The sequence below is a fragment of the Lontra canadensis genome, unplaced genomic scaffold (genome assembly GCF_010015895.1).
Source record: "Lontra canadensis isolate GAN:19392208 unplaced genomic scaffold, GSC_riverotter_1.0 scaffold85, whole genome shotgun sequence".
In the NCBI taxonomy this organism is placed as follows: domain Eukaryota; kingdom Metazoa; phylum Chordata; class Mammalia; order Carnivora; family Mustelidae; genus Lontra; species Lontra canadensis.
The window spans coordinates 7,895,970-7,901,969 of record NW_022631079.1 but is presented as its reverse complement, the minus strand read 5'-3'; the positions used below and the strand labels follow the sequence as shown (position 1 = coordinate 7,901,969).

The 6,000-nt window shown below is 45.3% G+C and overlaps 1 protein-coding gene across 5 annotated transcripts in view; it reads left to right on the top strand.

The window, feature by feature from the left end:
- The first annotated feature begins 5,589 nt into the window (after window positions 1-5,589).
- The window catches only part of LGALS8 (galectin 8), a 39,173-nt gene continuing 38,762 nt past the window's right edge, over window positions 5,590-6,000 (top strand). Inside the window, exon 1 of one of the 5 annotated variants that reach the window (XM_032883109.1) lies at window positions 5,590-5,713. The gene's annotated coding sequence lies outside the window, so the exon portion shown is untranslated. Of the gene's footprint in view, window positions 5,714-5,809; window positions 5,831-6,000 lie in introns of those variants that run through there. The other 4 variants (XM_032883107.1, XM_032883111.1, XM_032883110.1 and 1 more) reach the window with 4 other exon arrangements.

Below are 6,000 nucleotides of genomic sequence, written 5' to 3'. Positions count from 1 at the left end.
TTGTAACAGATGAGTCAGGCTGACATCATCTGAAATCACTGGCCAGTCTTGACAGCATAAAAAGAAAAACCAGAAATTAAGTGCCTCCTGATACTTGCAAATTCAAAGTACATATCACTTAGGAGGTCTTCTGGCCAAAAATGTGAACCTGGATCTTAGGAAACCTGTAAAGTTTTAGTGATTAAATGAAGTCTGAAGATTTGCTTCCAAAGGAGCCAGTGGTGGGGAGGGAGTGCAGACAAGACAAGATAGGCCATCTTGATAGTTGCTGGAACTGGACAATGAGCACATGGAAATTCATCCTGTCATCTCTCAAGTGATGTGTATGTTTTTACATTTCCAAAATAAAAAGGGGTTTTAGTATGTGGACTCAATCACATTTTTCTAGTCGGAAAAAAACATCTGGATTTCTTGCTTGCTCTAACCTGTCTCAGAAATTCTTCCTCTGAGGTTTCCTTTGTTACTTTATTTTACAATGAGCTGTGTAAATACTAGCTAGAAGAGGATTAGCCATATACAAGAAGGATTGGTTAAATATTCAGATTGGGTTGCTCAGGGAGGCCTTTACAATTAGCAGTTACTGAGCCTCAGATAAAGCTCATTGGCCACAGTGCAAAGCTGAGGGAGGCCTTCCAACAGCATTAAGAATCTCTGCTCCTGGGCACCTGGGTGGCTCAGTGGGTTAAGCAGCTGCCTTTGTCTCGGGTCATGATCTCAGGGTCCTGGGACCAAGCCCCGCATCGGGCTCTCTGCTTAGCAGAGAGCCTGCTTCCCTCTCTCTCTCTGCCTGCCTCTCTGTCTACTTGTGATCTCTCTCTGTCAAATAAATACATAAAATTAAAAAAAAAAAAGAATCTCTGTTCCTTTGCACGAACAAAGATAACAAGGGGCATTAACAGTTACTGACATCATTCTTCTGCATTTTAAAATACATACATAAAATACATATGCATAATTACTTATTGTCTAATTCCCACTAGATGTAAGCTCCAGGAAAGTGATATATTTTTTTAATTTTTCATTTTTTAAATTTATTTTCAGTGTACCAGAATTCATTGTTTATGCACCACACCCAGTGCTCCATGCAATACGTGTCCTCCACAATACCCACCACCAGGCTCACCCAACCTCCCATCCCCTGCCCCTTCAAAAACCTCAGATTGTTTTTCAGAGTCCATAGTCTCTCATGGTTCGTCTCCCCCTCCAATTTCCCTCAACTTCCTTCTCCATCTCTCCATGTCCTCTGTGTTATTTCTTATGCTCCACAAATAAGTGAAACCATATGATAATTAACTCTCTCTGCTTGACTTATTTCACTCAGCATAATCTCTTCCAGTCCAATCCATGTTGATACAAAAGTTGGGTATTCATTCTTTCTGATGGAGTCATAATACTCCATAGTATATATGGACCACATCTTCCTTATCCATTTGTCTGTTGAAAGGCATCTTGGTTCTTTCCACAGTTTGGCGACCGTGGCCATTGCTGCTATGAACATTGGGGTACAGATGGCTCTTCTTTTCACTATATCTGTATCTTTGGGGTAAATACCCAGTAGTGCAATTGTGGGGTCCTAGGAAAGCTCTATTTTTAATTTTTTGCGGAATCTCCACACTGTTCTCCAAAGTGGCTGCACCAACTTGCATCCCTACCAACAGTGTAAGAGGGTTCCCCTTTCTCCACATCGTCTCCAACACACGTTGTTTCCTGTCTTGTTAATTTTGGCCATTCTAACTGGTTTAAGGTGGTATCTCAATGTGGTTTTAATTTGAATCTCCCTGATGGCTAGTGATGATGAACATTTTTTCATGTGTCTGATAGCCATTTGTATGTCTTCATTGGAGAAGTGTCTGTTCATGTCTTCTGACCATTATTTGACATGATTATCTGTTTTGTGTGTGTTAGTTTGAGAAGTTCTTTATAGATCCTGGATATTAGCCTTTTGTCTGTACTGTCATTTGGAAAGCGATATTTTTTACCCATTGTACCCCTGGTGTCTAAAATGTTACCTACTATAATATACATAGTTTAAGTATTCTATTGTGTTTTCACTTTAAAAATTTACATAATTTCAGATACCTTCTTACGTAGAATAACAACACCCTATTCTTTCGTTAACATACCATCGTCTGCCAAGTCTTTCAAAAGGGAAGTAGTTTAAAAATAGGACAGCATCTCATTCTTTGGGCCATTGGGATGAATTGATTTAATTTATATTCCTCTGCAGATCTTTCACATCTTCAAGGTTCTTTTATTTTATGACAAAACCATAGTTCTAGAAGCTTGTTCCTCACACCTGAAAAGACTGGATAAGGAACATGATCCTGTAGAACAGAAGAGGTAAGCCTGATAAATCTGAACACAGTGGGGTCTGAAGGTTGGGAAAAAAGGCTGAGTGCTCATGCGTGGTGTTAGTAGTGGGATGTGAGAGAGATTAGTTCAAAGGAAGAGAATTCAAAGAAGAAATGAGTCCATTTACAGAAAGGTGGGGATATTCAGAAGAGGTTGACGACACCAACCATGAAATTTTCCTGGGAAGTAGACCTGTGTATAAGCAATATAAGTGCTGTGGTTTCATGAAGAATGTACTCCTGGAGTACCTGGCTGGCTCGGTCGGTCCATAGAGCATACAACTCTTGATCCTGGGGTCATGAGTTCGAGCCCCACATTGGGTATAGAGATTACTTAAAAAAAAAAAATAATGCATTCCTAAAGACAGCATCATTTAAAATCTGCATAATTCAGGACCAATTTTCTCACGGGACTAGATGAAAAGCAGGTGTATGTTCTTATAAATCTGTAACTATTGTGGCAGATTGTTTTTTTAAGATTTTATTTATTTATTTGACAGAGAGAGAGAGAGAGATCACAAGTACACAGAGGCAGGCAGAGAGAGAGGGGGAAGCAGGCTCCCTGCTATCCCAGGACCCTGAGATCATGACGTGAGCTGAAGGCAGAGGCTCAACCCACTGAGCCACCCAGGCGCCCCGTGGCAGATTTTTTAAAATAGTGCTTTTATATATATCATCATTCTTGCTAGAATATATCATTATTCTTGTTCTAGAGTTTTGACTTCTAAATGCACAGTGTGATCTATCAAAGTTTATTTTATTTTATTTTATTTATTTGACAGAGATCACAAGTAGGCAGAGAGGCAGGCAGAGAGAGAGGAGGAAGCAGGCTCCCCACTGAGAAGGGAGACTGATGCGGGGCTCCATCCCAGGACACTGGGATCATGACCTGAGCTGAAGGCAGAGGCTTTAACCCACTGAACCACCAGGCGCCCCATCAAAGTTTTTACTTAAAGTTCTTTACAGTGTTTTAGCACACCTGACTTGTATTCCAAAATTATTGATTTGAGGCCTATTTTCCCAGCAGTGGCACCACATCCAATCAATGCTTGGAGATTAAAAAATTTTAATTATAATACAAAAACACAGCAACACAATAACAAACAAAATCACCACCAGAAGTGCTTCCTACCTGTAAACAACACGATTCACATCATTAACAAACTGTGGCAGGTGTTCCTTTCTAAGGTGTTAATCCTACTAAGGAACCAGAAGAGCATATACAGTTTCAACTCATAAAACTAAAATTATTTTTTACTGCTTTTTAAAAAAGTGTTAATCCTACTAAGGAACCAGAAGATCATACAATTTCAACTCATAAAACTAAAATTATTATTATTATTATTATTATTATTTTAAGATTTTATTTATTTATTTGAGAGAGAGGCAGTGAGAGAGAGCATGAGCGAGGAGAAGGTCAGAGGAAGAAGCGGACTCCCCATGGAGCTGGGAGCCCGATGCGGGACTCGATCCCGGGACTTCGGGATCATGACCTGAGCCGAAGGCAGTCGTCCAACCAACTGAGCCACCCAGGCGTCCCCTAAAATTATTTTTTACTGCTTTTTAAAAAATTGGGGCACTATACATTTGTTCACATTTTGCTTCTAAGACACTATTTTTATATCGTACACATTCTAGATTGGCAGCCCCTCTTAAGTGTGTCTTCTTGAGTGAGGAAAGAGGTCAGTAAAGTGATGAAAAGACATTGATGCAACTAGAAACGATCCCTTCAGCTTTGGAACTCTAAGGCAACTGTCTGCAAATAATTTGTAACATCTATGTTATTGTTTTGAACTGATATTCTGAATGTTTATTGCTGTGTTTGGGGGCAAAATCATCTCAAGAACCACTCTTGTAATTATCCCCTGTCTCCTCCATCATTAGCGTTCTCCGCTATACTGTATCATACATAGGAGTAGAGTCAGTAGTGTGGTGGTAAATGTTTAATATCCAGCTTTGGGGGGTGGGGTGAGTGGGGGAAAGCCTTAGTTGGTAGTGGTGTGGTGTAAATACTTCCAGTCGTGGCCAATTTCAAGATACCAGCATGGAAATGAGGTGCAAAATTGGGTCTCCCAAGCCAGTATGATCCAGCTCCAATATATCCCTGAAAATGTTTTTCAAACCTCAGTTGATAACGCGCTAATGGGTCTTGCAAACATTTTAGTGGCAGCATTTTTTAAATGAAAAATTAGAGTGCTTTGCATAACAAGAGTATTGTTTTGCAAAGTTTTTTTCATAATTTTAAATATGTATGCGACAAGTCACAATGTACATGTAGTTCTTATTGTGGCTTACTCAATTGAGTCTACAAGGCACCACTGTAGTATCTTCTTTTTTTAAAGATTTAATTAATTTATTTGAGAGAGAGAGCGCGCACAAGTGTGCATGAAATGGGGGTGGGAGGGGAGAAGAGGGGAGGGTAGTGCGTGACCTGAGGTGGGAGAGTGGGAAGGAGGGGCAAAGGGAGAGCGAGAGACAAGCAGACTCCACGCCTATTGCTTGAACATGAAATCTTTGCGGTGCCTAATAGAAAACAGATGGCAAGCAGCCAGCTGTTCAAGCAGCTTACATAACTTGATTTGCATTTGTTTTTACAGCAAACCAGCGGCCAGTGTGGGTCCCTGACTGAGAAATCGGTTATTTACTGGACATCTAAGTCTGCTCGTAACTGTGCCCCATCCTGCTGGCACTGTTCCCTAGGGGAAGCGTGTAACTTAGAAAACCAACTCGTCAAGTACTTGACGAGTCGTCCACAGCTGCGGCAAGTCCAAGTTAAAGTAGCCCGGCGCGGCGCGCGGGGCTGGGCGCCGTGCTGCGGTACCGAACCCGCTCCCCGCCCATGTCACGGGTACCCAGGTTGTGTACGGGCAAAAAGGGGCGCCTCCAGGTCGGGTTATCTTTCACAGCACCATCTGCACTCTGACCCGAGGCAGAGGCCGGGACACGTGCGCGGGCGGAACACGCGGGGCCCAGGGCGCTCCAGTTTTCTCCTTTCCAGCCCATTTCCCCGCTCTCCCACCCCGACCACGGGGCAGGCGAGCCGGGCAGAGGCAGGCGGGCGCGCTCAGGAATTCTTAAAACACACCCTGTTGTCCTCCCTCACCGTCCGTCCCGCAGCAAGCCGAAGGCGGAAAGTCCGCCTGGGGGCGATCCGGGGCCACAGGCGCGCAGCGCCCTGACCGCGCCCAACACACGGAGGCGGGCCCGCCGGCGACGCCCTCCGGGGCCTGCGAACCGCGAGACGGAGGCGGACTGACTCCTCTGGCTTGCCGTAGTCGCCCACGCCTCCCGGGGTCCCGGGGACGCGCTGCGGCAGAAGAACAGCCCGGTGCGCGCCGGACGCCTGCGACGCCAGTCCGCGGGTGAGTCGGCCGACTGCGGTTCGCTGGGGGCGCGGCGGCAGAAGAGGGGCCGCGGACTTCGCCGTCTGCGAGTCGGAGTTTGGTGTCTGGGACATCTGGGGGGCGCCCATTCCGCAGGTTCTCTCCGCGGCCGCGTGGGGCGGGGTGGCGGGAGGCTCCCGGGAGGGACTCGCCGCGGGACCTGTGGCCCGGCCCTCCCGGCTGCGGCTGCCCCACCGCAGACCCTCCCCTCCGCACCTGCTGGCTTCCAGCCCCAGCCGAGCGCCGCCTGCACCCGGGGGGTCTGG